The following is a 17,588-nucleotide window of genomic DNA, read 5'->3' on the forward strand; positions in this document are numbered from 1 at the left end:
TTATTATTGTAGTTGATTTCTAGTTTCATCCATTGTGATCTGAGAATATGCTTGATATAATTTCAATCTTCTTAAATTTGTTGAGACTCATTCTGTGGCCTAACATGTGGTTGATCCTAGAGAATGTACCATGAGGACTTGAAAAGAATGTATATTCTGCTGCTTCAGGGTGAAAAGTTCTGAAGATATCTACTAAATCCAGTTGATCTAGTGTGTCCTTCAAGTCCCCTGTTTCTTTGTTGATTTTCTTTCTTGAGGATCTATCTAGTGCTGTTAGTGGAGTATTAAAATCCCCTACTATTATAGTAATGCTGTTGATCTTGCCCTCTATGCCCATCAAAATCTGCTTTATATATTTAAGTGCTCCTATATTAGGTGCATAGATATTTATAATGGTTATATCTTCCTGTTGGATTGCTCCCTTTATCATTATGCAGTGACCTTTTTTATCCCTTCCTATAGCCTTTGTTTTAAAGTCTATTTTGTCTGATACAAGTATTGCTACCCTAGCTTTTTTTTAATTTGCATTTGCATAAAATTTTTTTTCCATCCCTTTACTTTCAGTCTATGTGTATCTTTTGTTTTGAGGTGTGTGTCTCTTATAGACAGCATATGTATGAGTCCTGTTTTCTTATCTGTGCAGCTGCCCTATGTGTTTTGATTGGAGCTTTTAATCCATTTACATTTAAGGTTATTATTGATATGTAGTTGTTTATTGCCATTTTATTCTTTAAATCTACATTTCTCTTTTACTAGATCCCCCCCCCTTTTTTTTCTGTTTATAGCAGGCCCCTTAACATTTCTTGTAGCATTGGTTTGGTTGTAATAAATTCCTTGAGGGGTTTTTTTGTTTTGTTTTGTTTTGTTTTTTGTCTGGTAAGCTTTTTATTTCTCCTTCAATTTTAAATGATAGCCTTACTGGATAAAGAAGTCTTGGTTGTAGGCTCTTGTTTTGCATTACTTTGAATATTTCTTGTCATTTCCTTCTGGCCTCTAATGTTTCTGTTGAGAAGTCAGATGTCATCCTTATGGAGGCTCCTCTGTAGGTAATAGACTGCTTTTCCCTTACAGCTTTTAGTATTCTTTATTTATCTCTTATTTTTTGTATTTTAATTATGATGTGTCTTGGTGTTGGCCTTTTTGGGTTCATCCTTAAAGGAACTCTCTGTGCTTCTTGAACTTGTGTGACTTTCCTTCATCAATTTAAGGAAGTTTTCAGCTATGATTTCTTCAGTCAGATTTTCTATCCCTTGTTCTTTCTCTTCTCCTTCAGGAACTGTTATGATACGGATGCTATTTCTCTTCATGTTGTCACAGAGCTCTCTTAGAGTTTTCTCAGACTTTTTGAACCTCTTTTTTTTTATGCTGCTCTGCTTCCATCCTTTAGTTTATCTTGTCCTCGAACTCGCTGATTTGATCCTCAGCTTCATCCATCCTGCTTTTAATTCCTTCCAGTGTGGTCTTCATTTCTGATATTGTATTTGTCATTTCTGATTGATTCCTTTTTATTATTTTAATGTCCTTTTTTATACTTGTTATCTCTTTATTTAGGTGTTCATTATGTCCATCCATTGTTGCTCTAAGATTTTTGAGCATCCTAACAATCATTATTTTAAACTCTGCATCCAGTAATTTGGTTATTTCTGTCTTATTCAAATCTTTTTCTGATGATTTTTCTAGTTGATTCATTTGGGTTGCATTTCTCTGACTTCCTGTTTTATCTATGTATAAGAAGGATGTGGCCACAGGAGACCGAGGGGTGTGGCCTCTGTGTTCTCCCTAGGTGTGGTCTGTCTGCAGGCCTGCCACACCCTCTCCCACTGCCTTGGGCATTTAGGCACCGGTGTTGCCAGCCCACCGTGGCAGTCACTATGGCTTTGGCCTCGCCTCCATGGGTGGGACAGCTCTCATGTGCCTGACCTGCAAGGCCTTGCTGGCCCCTGGCCTTTGCCCCGCCCCCACAGGTGAGACTACATTTAAATGTTTGGGCTGCAAGCCCTGGCCAGTCCCCTGCCTTTGCCTGGCCCCTGCGGGTGGGACTGCACTAGTGCCGGGGCCACAACCCTCAGCCCTGCAGGCAGAGCTGCGCTCCTGCACCCAGCCACAAATCTCAGCCAGTTCCTAGGCTTTCGCCTTGCACCTGCTGGCAGGACTACAGGAGGGACCACTCTCATGTGCCCAGCCCACAGCCACAGGTTGGATTGCTTTCATGTGCCCCTTCTACCACCGGGCTGCCCTCGGCCTTCGCCCCCACTGGGCAGGACTGCGCTCACTCCAAGCCTCAGTTGAGGCCTGCCCTGGCTTCTGCCCCCACGGGCAGGACTGCACTCATGCCCGAGCTGCAGTTGCAGCCAGCTCCCGGCTTCTGCCCCTGCCAACAGGACTGTGCTTCTGTGCCCTGCCGACGCCCACCCTCTGGCAAACACTCAGCAGTGAGGGGTTGGAGATGCAGCTTAGACCTCAGCACTCAATACTGTATCCATAATGGCTCCCTTTTTCTAAATGATTCTTTGCTCTGACTGCAACAGGAGGGCTTCTGTTTGGCTGGTGATTTACTTCCCATTGCTGGTATTGCTGGTTACAAGAAAAATATTCACTTTAGATTTGGAGAGTGACTCAGCCCTAGGGTTAGGATGGCTGTCCCTCAAAGTGTTTCTCCTTGTGCCTCCTAGATTACACTCTCTTACTGCTACTCCAGTCTTCTCAGGGCTCCCTACCCCCCGGAGCCCCAGGTGAGTGGTTGTGAAAGAGGTTTTCTGCTCAGACCCTTTAAGATGAATCCTGGGTCTGAGAAATCTGTCTCTTTCTCATAAACAGTATCCTGCCTTGTTTTGTAGCTAAATACTGTTCAGATGCCTCTTCTAGGCTCTGGGGCTGCAGGCTGGGACTTCATTCCTGAGGCCCGGGACCTTCCACTCTCCTCTAAACTCACTTCACGCCACCACACGAGTCTCTCCAGGATGTTGCTCACTCCCGGGAGCTGGGCCACCTGCTCCGTGTTTCTGCTTTTCCTACCAGTCTCAGTGTGGCTTCTTCAGTTATCCTTGGTTAAAGAGTCCTCTTAATTTAGTCCAAAGTTGGTTTTTCCAGATGATTGTTCTTAAAATTAAGTGTAATCCACTTTGGTTCAGGGAGTTGAAAGTTGGTACGTCCGCCTGCTCCATCGCCATCTTGCTGCCCAGTCTAAAAGATACAGTTCTTAAAGACAAAAACTCACACAAGAACAAATAGATGATCTGACTAGACCTATATGTATTAGAAATTGAAACAATAATTAATAATTTTCCAAAACAAAAAGCATCTGGCCCAGATGGGCTCACTGGTAAATTCTACTGAGCATCCAAAGAAAAACATACATCATTTCTCTAAACTCTTTTAGAAGATAGAAGCAGAAGGAATACTTTCTCATTCTATAATGTCAGAATTACCCTAATATTAAAACCAGTCAAACACATTACTAGAGGAGAAAACTACAGACCAATACCTCTCAAGAATATAAATGTAAAATATCTTCCACAAAATGTTAATAAATTGAATTCAAAGGAAGTAGAAAAAGAAGTATACATCACAATCAAGTGATAGTTGTTCCAGATATGTAAGGCTGGTTCAATAATTTTAAAAAATTAAAAATCAGCCTTACCAGGTGGTAGCAAAGTGGATAGACCATCGGACTGGAATGCAGAGGACCCAGGTTCAAGACTCTGAGGTCGCCAGCTTGAGCATAGGCTCATCTGGTTTGAGCAAGGCTCACCAGCATGGACCCAAGGTCACTGGCTTGAGCAAGGGGTTACTCAGTCTGCTGAAGTCCCACAGTCAAGGCACATATGAGAAAGCAATCAATGAACAACTAAGTTGTTGCAACGAAAAACTGATGATTTATGCTTCTCATCTCTCTCCGTTTCTGTCTGTCTGTCCCTATCTATCCCTCCCTCTGACTCTCTCTCTGTCTCTGTAAAAAAAAATTAAAATTCAACAGACTAAAAAAGAAAAATTAGATGATAATGTCAACAGATACAGAAAAGCATTTGGTAAAATCCAACATCTATTCATGATTAAAAAATAAAACACCTCTCAGAATACGAGGAATATATGGTACTTTCTCAAGTTGATGAAGACTATCTATAAAATATTTACAGCTAACATCATACTTAATAGTGAAAAACTTGAAGCTTTTCCACTAAGATTAGGTACAAAGCAAAGACGTCTCTTCTTTCCATATTTTTTCAGCATTGTATTGAAAATCCTTACTAATGTTATAAGGCAAAACAAGAAACAAAAGGTATAAAAAAGAAGACGTAAAATTATCTTTGTTTATATATGACTTAATTGTATATATATAAAATTTAAAATAATCTATTTTTATTTTTTATTTTTTTTTGTATTTTTCTGAAGCTGGAAAGGGGGAGAGACAGTCAGACAGACTCCCGCATTCGCCCGACCAGGATCCACCCGGCACGCCCACCCAGGGGGGGGGCACTCTGCCCACCAGGGGGTGATGCTCTGCCCCTCCAGGGCGTCGCTCTGCCGCGACCAGAGCCACTCTAGTGCCTGGGGCAGAGGCCAAGGAGCCATCCTCAGTGCCCGGGCCATCTTTGCTCCAATGGAGCCTTGGCTGCAGGAGGGGAAGAGAGAGACAGAGAGGAAGGAGGGGGGGTGTGGAGAAGCAAATGGGCGCTTCTCCTATGTGCCCTGGCCGGGAATCGAACCCGGGTCCCCCACACGCCAGGCCAACACTCTACCACTGAGCCAACTGGCCAGGGCTAAAATAATCTATAAAAAGAACCCTCCTATAACTAATAAACAATCATACCAAGGTTGCAGGATGCAAGGTTGATATATAAAAGTCAATTGGTCATCTGTATGCCAAAAGTGAAAAAGTAAAATTTAAAATTAAAAACACAGAAATAGAATTAACTATATTATCTAAAAAATCCCACTTCTGGGTATACATTCAGACGAAGTAAAAGCAGGATTTCAAAGCAGTATCTTTACCCTTGAGTTTATTGTAGCATCATTCACAGTAGCCAAGATATGGAAACAACCTAAGGCTCCATCAACAGATAAATGGATAAAGAAGATGGGATTGATTTAGGTAGATAAATTGATTTATAGATAGATATAAATACCTATCTATAATATATATGGTAATATATTATATATGAATAATATATATCATGTGTTATATATAAAATGTAATATAATATATAATACATTTATATATGTATATATTGTTCATCAATGAGAAAGAATGAAGCCTGTCATTTGCAACAACTTAGATGAACTTTAAGGGAATTATATTAAGTGAAGTAAGCCAGACAAAGAACGACAAATACTGTATGGTATCCCTTACAAAAGCCAAATAGAAAAACAGAGAGTTGTGTGGTTATTACAAGGAATTAGGGGTTGGGGAAAATGGATAGATAATGGTTGAAGGGTACAAACTTCCAATTATAAGATTAATAAGCCCTTGGGATCTAATGTACAGCATGGTGATTATAGCTAATAATACTGAATTATATAATTGAAAGTTGCTAAGCTAAGAGAACAGATATTAAATGTTCTCACCACAAAAATAGAAATGGCAATTATGTGACAGAATGAAGGTGTTATCTAATGCAGTGGTCCCCAACCTTTTTTGGGCCACGGACTGGTTTATTGTCAGAAAATATTTTCACAGACTAGCCTTTAGGATGGGATGGATAAATGTATCACATGACCGAGATAAGCGTCAAGAGTGAGTCTTAGATGGATGTAACAGAGGGAATCTAGTCATTTTTTAAAAATAAAACATCGTTCAGACTTAAATATAAATAAAACGGAAATAATGCCCTGGCCGGTTGGCTCAGCGGTAGAGCGTCGGCCTAGCGTGCGGAGGACCCGGGTTCGATTCTCGGCCAGGGCACACAGGAGAAGCGCCCATTTGCTTCTCCACCCCTCCGCCACGCTTTCCTCTCTGTCTCTCTCTTCCCCTCCCGCAGCCAAGGCTCCATTGGAGCAAAGATGGCCCGGGCGCTGGGGATGGCTCTGTGGCCTCTGCCTCAGGCGCTAGAGTGGCTCTGGTCGCAACATGGCGACGCCCAGGATGGGCAGATTATCGCCCCCTGGTGGGCAGAGCGTAGCCCCTGGTGGGCGTGCCGGGTGGATCCCGGTCGGGCGCATGCGGGAGTCTGTCTGACTGTCTCTCCCCGTTTCCAGCTTCAGAAAAATGAAAAAAAAAAAAAGAAAAAAAAAAAAAAAACGGAAATAATGTAAGTTATTTATTCTTTCTCTGCGGACTGGTACCAAATGGCCCACAGACTGGTACCGGTCCGTGGCCCGGAGGTTGGGGACCACTGATTTAATGTTTATGTGGTAATCATTTTGTAATATATAAGTGCATCAAATCAACACAATATATACCTTAAATATGGTATATGACAGTTATATCTTCATAAAGTTGGAAAATACCCCTACAATACCATTTACATTAGCATCAAAAGAAATTAAACACTTAGGTATAAATCTAACAAAATATGTACAGGATCCATGTGAGGAAAACTAAAAACTCTGATGAACAAAATCAAAGAAAAACTAAATAAATGGAGACAAGTTCCATGTTTATGACCAGAAAGTCTCAATATTGTCCGGATGTCAGTGTTTTCCAACTTGATCTATACAATGCAATCTCAATCAAAACTAAAGCAAATTGTTTTATTGATATCAACAAACTAATTCTAATGTTTATAAGGAGAGGTAAAATACCCAAAATAGCCAACACAATATTGAAGGAAATAAACAAAATTAGTAAACTGAAGCTACTTGCCTTCAAACTTATTATAGAACCTCAGTGATCAGAATAGTGTGGTATTTGCAAAAGAATAGACAGATAGATCAATGGAATAGAATAGAGAGCCCATAAATAGGATCACACAAATATAATCAACTTATCTTTTAATAAGAAAAAAGGCAATGCAAAAGAACAAAGGATGCTGGAATAACTAGATATTGATTCAAAAATGGGGGGGGGGGGATTTATCTAGACGTAGACCTTACATCTGTCACAAAAATTAAAAATTAACTCAATTGCACATAGACCTAAATGGAAAAGGGAAAACTATAAAATTTCTGGAAGATAACATAAGAGAAAATCTAAATCTCTTTAGGTATAGTGATGCCAGTTTAGATTCAATACCAAAGACATGACCATGAAAGAAATGATTGATGAGCTAAACTTCACTAAAATGAAAAACTGCTTTGTATAAGACATTAGCAGCAGAATAAAAGGACAAGTCAGAGACTAGAAGAAGATATTTGCAAAAGGCACATCTGATAAAGAATTGTTATCCAAAATATAGAAAGAACTCTTAAAACTCAAAAATAAGGAAACAGTTCAATTTAAAAAGTGGGCCAACAACCTAACAGATGCATTACCAAAGAAGATAGATAACTGGCAAATAAACATGTGAAAAGGTCATATGTAATCACGAAAATGAAAATCAAAACAACGGATACCACTATGCACCTGTTAGAATAGCTTAAATCCGTGATGGTGAACCTTTTTATAAAAACCGCCCACTTAAAAAAAAAAACACAACAAAAAAACCACCCACTTTTGCAGTGCTGGTCAACCTGGTCCCGCCCACCCACTAGTGGGTGTTCCAACTTTCATGGTGGGCCAATCACAGTGCCATTTGGTTGCTCTGCTACCTCCCACCATGAAAGCTGGACGCCCGCTAGTGGGCACGAGGGACAAGGTTGACCAGCACTGCAAAAGTGGGTGGTTTTTATAAAAAGGTTCTCCATCACAGGCTTAAATCCTAAACACTTGATAACACCAAATGCTAGTGGGAATGTGGAGTAATAGGAGTTCTCTCTCCTGAATTACTGTTGGGAATGCAAAATGGTACCACCACTTAGAAAGACAGTTTGATAGTTTCTTATAAAACTAGACAAACTCTTACCATATAATCCAGCAATCACATTCCTTGATATTTGCCCAAAGGAATTGAAAACTTATGCTTACACAAAAACCTACATATGGATATTTAAAGCAGCTTCATTCAGCATTCCCAAAACTTGGAAACAACCAAGATACCCTTAAGTAGGTGAATGAATAAATAGACTGTGATACATCCAGACAATGAAATTATGATTTAGTGATAAAAAGAAATGAACTTTTGAGCCATGAAAAGGTATGGAATAGAGATGACGTCAGAGTAATGGCGGGGTAGGAAGCGATACCGATAAATCTCCCCCAAAACTCAACAAGATCTTCAACCAGAAACAGAAAAACCTATACTTGGAGCTTCCAGATGCTTCGCAATACACCCAAAGGTATGATTGAGTGAAAAATTGGCTAAATATATAACCAAACCCCGAAGGAAATAGGGAGTAAGAAATGCTCCGCCTTCCTCACTAACCTAAACAGGGCGGCTTTCTCTGGTAACTGTGAATATAGAAACTGAGGCAGGCAAAGGGGGTGAATACATCCAGGCCGTGACACAAACGGCTGAACCAGGCTGTGGCACGGAGATCCAAGCCAAGGAAAATCTGATCCTGTGGCAACCCGGGCAATTCAAGCTAACACTCGCGCCAAACCCAAACAAAGAAAGACAAGCGGCGCGGATATTTTACCCGGTCTCCTGGTTGGTGCGCAGTTAGTGGGCGAGAGATTTCTTACTAAGCCCCGGAAGTGGGTGCCCGTGTTGCCCCACGGAGAGGCAGGGTCAGAGGCCTTTCTGTGGGCTGAGGGCAGAGTCTCTGGGCAGCCCCAGCGCCCTGGGAAAGCCACGCACGGGAGGGAGTGAGAACTAATTCCAACGGTGGAGATTTTCCGTACTGGAGGGTGTTTCACTCAGAGGGAAACGCGGCCGGCCTCATATCCGGGTTTGCGCGCGCAGATAAGGAGTGAGCGATTCCTCCGAGTGCCTCGGCAGTGCGCGCCCGTGTTATCGCACAGAGGGGCAGAGTCAGGGGCCTTTGTGTGGGCCAAAGCGGAATCTCAGGCCGCCTCAGCGCCTTGCAAAAGCCGCGCACGGGGACGGAGCGAGACTCAATTCCAACGCTGCAACTTTTCCCTGCGGTTGGGGGTTTCACTCAGAGCGTGAGACTGCTGGCCGGATATCCTGGTCTGCGCGTGCAGCCAGTGAGTGAGAGTTTCCTCCAAGCGCCCCAGAAGTGGGCGCCCGCTTGTGTTACCGGACAGAGTGGCAGAGCCAGAGGTCTTTGAATGGCCGGAAAGCCCGCCTGATTATGCTAGCAGCTCTGACTGACTGAGCCTTACCCAGAGCCCTGTGCTGAGTGGAAATAGAGTGGGGAGTTGCCAGCTCTTTGAGCCTCTTACTATCCAGGCAGAGGCAGCAGCAACCCCATAGCTGGATTATCAAGCTACTAATTGAGGAAGGAAAGACTAGGAGAAAGGCTCCAGGAACACGGACTCTCTCACTGTCGGAGCCTAGAAATGCTAATAGCCTCGACTGCCAACGAGACTAAAGCACAATACATGACATTGCCATAGAGACTTATCAACTGCAAACCTCCACCTGAGCGTGGCAAAGGGGCAAAACCGGGGTACAGAGTCACCGACCAGGAAGAGGGAGAGAAAAGAAAAAGCAAGAAGATAACCTCTCAAAATCAACAATAATCTGCAGACTTTATAACCTATCCCATTTTATTATATTTGTTTGTTTGTTTCTCTTATCTTCATTCTTGATACTTTTTTTTTCCTCCTCCAATTTGGCAGATTAACTCTCTACCAGTCTTACTCTCTCCTCTCCTTGAACTACACTACCCATAAGTGTTACATCTCCCATTATCTTTTCTCTTCTCTTCCTTTCTCTCTATGAGGGTTGCACTCCAAAACCCTTAACTCTCTCTCTCTCTCTCTCCTTTCTTTTTTCTTCTTTTAGTGGTTCCCTTTTTTTCTCTCTCTCTCTCTTTCTTTTCTCCCTCTATATTAGTTTCTTCCTTTCTCCTTTACATCTCCTCTCATTCAAACCTCAATAACAAACAAATTATCTTATCTGGGACTCAAACTTATGTTTGTGGCATTTTGGGGGGTTTTTACTTCACCTTTTTAACTCACTAGCAGTGCTCCCATCCCTGGCTCTCCATATTATCTAGTTCTTGTTCCACTAAATACAATAGTAATTTTTTAATTTGTCCCCCCATTTTTCCGTTTTCCTCTTAATCCTCTCATCATAACTCTTAGACAACTAACACCTAAAAGCAAATCATTTTATTCTTGACCCAAATTTTTACCTTATTTGCTTTTTGTGGGTCCATACGCTCTTTTTTTTCTTTTTTCTTTCTTTTTTTTTTTTTTTTTTTTGCCCCTTTATTACTTTTCCCCAATTCAGGCCCTCCATCACAGGCATTGTTTGTTATAATTCACAGTCCACCACAAGATTTTATCAAGAAAGAGGGGAGAGGAGAGGAGAGGAAAAAAGGAGGGGGGGAATAATTTCCTTTTTTTTTTTTTTTTTAAATTTTTATTTTATTTTATTTTTCTTTATTTCATTAATTTTTTTTTAAAAAAAGAACTCTTTTCGATTTTTTTTTTATTATTTTTTTAAACTTTTTATTCTTTATTAAATCTCATTAATACTATCAACAAAACCACCCTCAGATGCCATTAAGGAAGAGAAAATCGAATATCATGGATACAAAAGAAAGAGAGGTAACACAGCTAGATGAGGAAAAATCTATGGAGAAAAAATTTAATATATTGGAAACCTAGGAGCTAAATGACAGAGAATTCAAGATAGAAATCCTAAAAATCCTCCGAGATATACAAGAAAACACAGAAAGGCAATTTAGGGAGCTCAGAAAACAACTCAATGAACACAAAGAATATATGTCCAAGGAAATTGAAACAATAAAAACAAATCAAACAGAGATGAAAAACTCAATTCACGAGCTGAAAAACGAAGTAACAAGCTTAGCTAATAGAACAGGTCAGATAGAAGAGAGGATTAGTGAAATAGAAGACAAGCAACTTGAGGCACAACAGAGAGAAGAAGAAAGAGACTCAAAAATTAAAAAAAATGAGATAGCCCTACAAGAATTATCGGACTCCATCAAAAAGAATAACATAAGAATAATAGGTATATCAGAGGGAGAAGAGAGAGAAAATGGAATGGAGAACATACTCAAACAAATAATAGATGAGAACTTCCCAAGCCTGTGGAAAGAACTAAAGCCTCAAGTTCAAGAAGCAAACAGAACTCCAAGTTTTCTTAACCCCAACAAACCTACTCCAAGGCATATCATAATGAAATTGACACAAACCAACAGCAAAGAAAAATTCTCAAGGCAGCCAGGGAAAAGAAGAATACAACATATAAAGGAAGGCCCATTAGATTATCATCAGATTTCTCAGCAGAAACTCTACAAGCTAGAAGAGAGAGGACCCCAATATTTAAAGTCCTGAAAGAGAGGAACTTTCAGCCATGAATACTATACCCATCAAAGCTATCCTTCAAATATGAAGGAGAAATAAAACATTCACAGATACAGAAAAGATGAGGGAATTTATCATCAGAAAACCCCCACTCCAGGAATTACTAAAGGGGGTTCTCCAATCAGATACAAAGAACAAAAAAAAACAGAGCCACAAGTAAAAGCTCCAAGAAGAACACAATAAAACCAAATTTAAACTGTGACAACAACAAAAAGAAAGAGGGGGAGAAGATGGAGATTAACAGTAGCAAAGGACGATGGAGTGCAAAAGTACTCACAAAATAGTTCGCTACAATGAACAGGGTAGGGACCCTTTTCATTATTTAAAGGTAACCACCATTGAAAAAACCACCACAGAAGCACATGAGATAAAAAAGATAGCAACAGTGAAAAGATGTATGGAATACAACCAAATAAAAACAAAAGATAGAAAAACGAAAGAGAAGGATCAAACAAGACACAAAACTAACAGAAAGCAAGATATAAAATGGCAATAGGGAACTCACAAGTATCAATAATTACACTAAATGTAAACGGATTAAACTCACCAATAAAAAGGCACAGAGTAGCAGAATGGATTAAAAAAGAAAATCCAACTGTATGCTGCCTATAGGAAACTCATCTAAGTAACAAGGATAAAAACAAATTCAAAGTGAAAGGCTGGAAAACAATACTCCAAGCAAATAACATCCAAAAAAAAGCAGGTGTAGCAATACTCATATCGGATAATGCTGACTACAAGACAGGAAAAGTACTCAGAGACAAAAATGGCCATATCATAATGGCTAAGGGGACACTGAATCAAGAAGACATAACAATTCTTAATATATATGCACCAAACCAAGGAGCACCAAAATATATAAGACAGCTACTTATTGATCTTAAAACAAAAACTGACAAAAATACAATCATACTTGGAGACCTCAATACACCGCTGACAGCTCTAGATCGGTCATCCAAACAGAGAATCAACAAAGACATAGTGGCCTTAAACAAAACACTAGAGCACCTGGATATGATAGACATCTACAGGACATTTCATCCCAAAGTGACTGAGTATACATTTTTCTCCAGTGTACATGGATCATTCTCAAGAATTGACCATATGTTGGGCCACAAAAACAACATCAGCAAATTCAGAAAAATTGAAGTTGTACCAAGCATATTTTCTGATCATAAAGCCTTGAAACTAGAATTCAACTGCAAAAAAGAGGAAAAAAATCCCACAAAAATGTGGAAACTAAACAACATACTTTTAAAAAATGAATGGGTCAAAGAAGAAATAAGTGCAGATATCAAAAGATATATACAGACTAATGAAAATGACAATATGACATATCAGAATCTATGGGATGCAGCAAAAGCAGTGATAAGAGGGAAGTTCATATCACTTCAGGCATATATGAACAAACAAGAGAGAGCCCAAGTGAACCACTTAACTTCCCACCTTAAGGAACTAGAAAAAGAAGAACAAAGACAACCCAAAACCAGCCAAAGAAAGGAGATAATAAAAATCAGAGCAGAAATAAATGAATTAGAGAACAGAAAAACTATAGAAAAAATTAATAGATCAAGGAGCTGGTTCTTTGAAAAGATCAACAAAATTGACAAACCCTTGGCAAGACTTACCAAGGAAAAAAGAGAAAGAACTCATATAAACAAAATCCAAAATGAAAGAGGAGAAATCACCACGGACACCGTAGATATACAAAGAATTATTGTAGAATACTATGAAAAACTTTATGCCACTAAATTCAACAACCTTGAACAAATGGATAAATTCCTAGAACAAACAACCTTCCTAGACTGAGTCAAGAAGAAGCAGAAAGCCTAAACAGACCTATCAGTAGAGAAGAAATAGAAAAAACCATTAAAAACCTCCCCAAAAATAAAAGTCCAGGCCCTGACGGCTATACCAGCGAATTTTATCAAACATTCAAAGAAGACTTGGTTCCTATTCTACTCAAAGTCTTCCAAAAGGTTGAAGAAGAAGCAATACTTCCAAACACATTTTACGAAGCCAACATAACCCTCATACCAAAACCAGGCAAGGATGGCACAAAAAAAGAAAACTACAGACCAATATCTCTAATGAATACAGATGCTAAAATACTAAACAAAATACTAGCAAATCGAATACAACAACATATTAAAAAAATAATACATCATGATCAAGTGGGATTCATCCCAGAATCTCAAGGATGGTTCAACATACATAAAACGGTTAACGTAATACACCATATCAACAAAACAAAGAACAAAAACCACATGATCTTATCAATAGACGCAGAAAAGGCTTTCGATAAAATACAACACAATTTTATGTTTAAGACTCTCAACAAAATGGGTATAGAAGGTAAATATCTCAACATGATAAAGGCCATATATGATAAACCATCAGCTAACATCATATTAAATGGCACTAAACTGAAGGCTTTCCCCCTTAAATCAGGAACAAGACAGGGTTGTCCACTCTCTCCACTCTTATTTAATGTGGTACTAGAAGTTCTAGCCAGAGCAATCAGACAAGACAAAGAAATAAAAGGCATCCATATCGGAAAAGAAGAAGTAAAGGTATCACTTTTTGCAGATGATATGATCCTATACATCGAAAACCCCAAAGAATCCACAAAAAGACTACTAGAAACAATAAGCCAATACAGTAAGGTCGCAGGATACAAAATTAACATACAGAAGTCAATAGCCTTTCTATATGCCAACAATGAAACAACTGAGAAGGAACTCAAAAGAATAATCCCCTTCACGATTGCAACAAAAAAAATAAAATACTTAGGAATAAACATAACAAAGAATGTAAAGGACTTATATAATGAAAACTATAAACCATTGTTAAGGGAAATCGAAAAAGATATAATGAGATGGAAGAATATACCTTGTTCTTGGCTAGGAAGAATAAATATAATCAAGATGGCTATATTACCCAAAGCAATATACAAATTTAATGCAATTCCCATCAAACTTCCAATGACATTTTTTAAAGAAATAGAGCAAAAAATCATCAGATTTATATGGAACTATAAAAAACCCGAATAGCCAAAGCAATCCTAAAGAAAAAGAATGAAGCTGGGGGCATTTCAATACCTGACTTCAAACTCTATTATAGGGCCACGACAATCAAAACAGCATGGTATTGGCAGAAAAATAGACACTCAGACCAATGGAACAGAATAGAAAGTCCAGAAATAAAACCACATATATATAGTCAAATAATTTTTGATAAAGGAGCCAACAACACACAATGGAGAAAAGAAAGCCTCTTCAATAAATGGTGCTGGGAAAACTGGAAAGACACATGCAAAAGAATGAAACTGGACTACAGTCTCTCCCCCTGTACAAAAATTAACTCAAAATGGATCAAAGATCTAAACATAAGACCTGAAACAATTAAGTACATAGAAGAAGACATAGGTACTCAACTCAGGGACCTGGGTTTTAAAGAGCATTTTATGAATTTGACTCCAATGGCAAGAGAAGTGAAGGCAAAAATTAATGAATGGGACTACATCAGACTAAGAAGTTTTTGCTCAGCAAGAGAAACTGATAACAAAATAAACAGAAAGCCAACTAAATGGGAAATGATTTTTTCAAACGACAGCTCAGATAAGGGCCTAATATCCAAAATATACAAAGAACTCATAAAACTCAACAACAAACAAACAAACAATCCAATAAAAAAATGGGAAGAGGATATGAATAGACACTTCTCCCAGGAAGAAATACAAATGGCCAACAAATATATGAGAAGATGCTCATCTTCTTTAGCTATTAGAGAAATGCAAATCAAAACGGCAATGAGATACCACCTCACACCTGTTCGATTAGCTGTTATTAGCAAGTCAGGTAACAGCAAATGTTGGAGAGGCTGTGGAGAAAAAGGAACCCTCATACACTGTTGGTGGGAATGTAAAGTAGTACAACCATTATGGAAGAAAGTATGGTGGTTCCTCAAAAAACTGAAAATAGAACTACCTTATGACCCAGCAATCCCTCTACTGGGTATATATCCCAAAAACTCAGAAACATTGATACGTAAAGACACATGCAGCCCCATGTTTATTGCAGCATTGTTCACAGTGGCCAGGACATGGAAACAACCAAAAAGCCCGTCAATAGATGACTGGATAAAGAAGATGTGGCACATATACACTATGGAATACTACTCAGCCATAAGAAATGATGACATCGGATCATTTACAGCAAAATGGTGGGATCTTGATAACATGATACGAAGCGAAATAAGTAAATCAGAAAAAAACAGGAACTGTATTATTCCATACGTAGGTGGGACATAATAGTGAAACTAAGAGACATTTATAAGAGTGTGGTGGTTACGGGGGGGAGAGGGGAATGGGAGAGGGATAGGGGGTGGGGAGGGGCACAAAGAAAACAAGATAGAAGGTGACAGAGGACAATCTGACTTTGGGTGGTGGGTATGCAACATAATTGAACGACAAGATAACCTGGACTTGTTATCTTTGAATATATGTATCCTGATTTATTGATGTCACCCCATTAAAAAAATAAAATTATATAAAAAAAATAATAATAAAAAAAAAAAGAAAAGAAAAGGTATGGAATAACATTGAATGCATACTACTAATTGAAATAAGCCACCAAAATGAAGCCTAAAATAACTATAGACATTGAGTGAGTATAATGTATCAGTGTAGTTTCATCTCTGTTATTTTTGTTTTTTTAAATCATACATTCTGGTGAACGATATTGATCAGGGTAGAGGATATGCATGTGTGGGGGCAGGGACTACATGGGATGCCTTTGTATTTCTTTTTCTATTTTGTTTTAAGCCCAAACTGCTCTTTTTTAAAAAAAATGAAGTAACTAATAAATAAAAACTTGACATCCGACTAAATTTGAAATAGATTATGGCTGATGAGAAATCTGCTGTCAGTCTAAGACCTTTTGTAGGCCATCTGTCTTTTCTCTTTGGTAGCTTTCAAGATTGGCTCTTCATGCTTCATGTTCTGCCATTTTATTGTGATGTATCTGGGTGTGGAATTTAGTCATTCTATCCTGTCCTTAATGCACTATTTCAGTCTGAGAAGTTGTAGGATTTTTTTTTCTTTCAAGTTCTGGAAATTCTCAGGCATTATCTCTTTGACAGTTTCTTCATGATTTGCTTTATTCTCTACTTCTGAAACTTATTAGAACTATCCTGGAGCTTTTCCATTTAACCATTATTTCCCCAATTTTCTTGTTGGTTTCTTTTTTTCTTATCTCGCTGTACTTTATTTTGGCTGAATTTTAAATACTATCACATTTTTTTCTGTGATTAGGTCCAGTCTAGAATTCCAATCTGTTGAGCTCTCCAATCCAATGGCTGTATTTTTCATTTTAGAGCTTGCTAACTAGTCATTTTTCACAGTCATTTGACCTTAATTTATAGCTATCTACCTGTGTTTCATAATTTACTTTTAGGGTTATTTTCCTTTCTTTACCTGTTTGACGATTGTTAACATATGTTTAAGTCATTTTAATATTCTATATTATTTGCACTTTGCCACAAGTAAATATAACTTCTTTTTATTGATTTTATTACTTCTCTTTCTTAATGTAACATTTTCTTTATGTGATTGAAAAATTCACATTTGAACTCATAATAGGTTGAAATTACCATTCCCTTCCTCCTCATCCTCCTCTGTACCCACTGTAGACTTCTGTCCCATGGTGACATGGGGGAAATTATAAATTTAGTCACTAGATCAGCAGGTGGTTTGGGCCAGGTACTGATTGACTAGTTCCTTCTGTTCTCTCCAAAAACTATCAAAAGCCATAGTCTCAGACAGCATTCACAGAATTCTTCTCTTTTCAAGGGTAGAAAAGTCCTACCCCAGGCCCAGCTTTCCTTTCATGAACATGGATCTAATTCCTCGACCAGTATATGGTGCCCTTTGTCCTGTTACCCTAGAGGAATTCAACTCCCAGGATCTTTTAGCGTCAGAGTCCAGAAGGGCCATGTTTCAACCTCCATGCAGCTTGTTCACAGAGATATTAATCTGTAATATAGCTACCTGTTTTTATCTAGTATTCTATTTATTATTACTAGATGTTTGGATTAGTACAGAGGGATTTTAAAACATACAGTGGTACCTTGAGATATGAATTTAATT

The sequence above is a fragment of the Saccopteryx leptura genome, chromosome 2, assembly GCF_036850995.1.
Source record: "Saccopteryx leptura isolate mSacLep1 chromosome 2, mSacLep1_pri_phased_curated, whole genome shotgun sequence".
Lineage (NCBI taxonomy): Eukaryota > Metazoa > Chordata > Mammalia > Chiroptera > Emballonuridae > Saccopteryx > Saccopteryx leptura.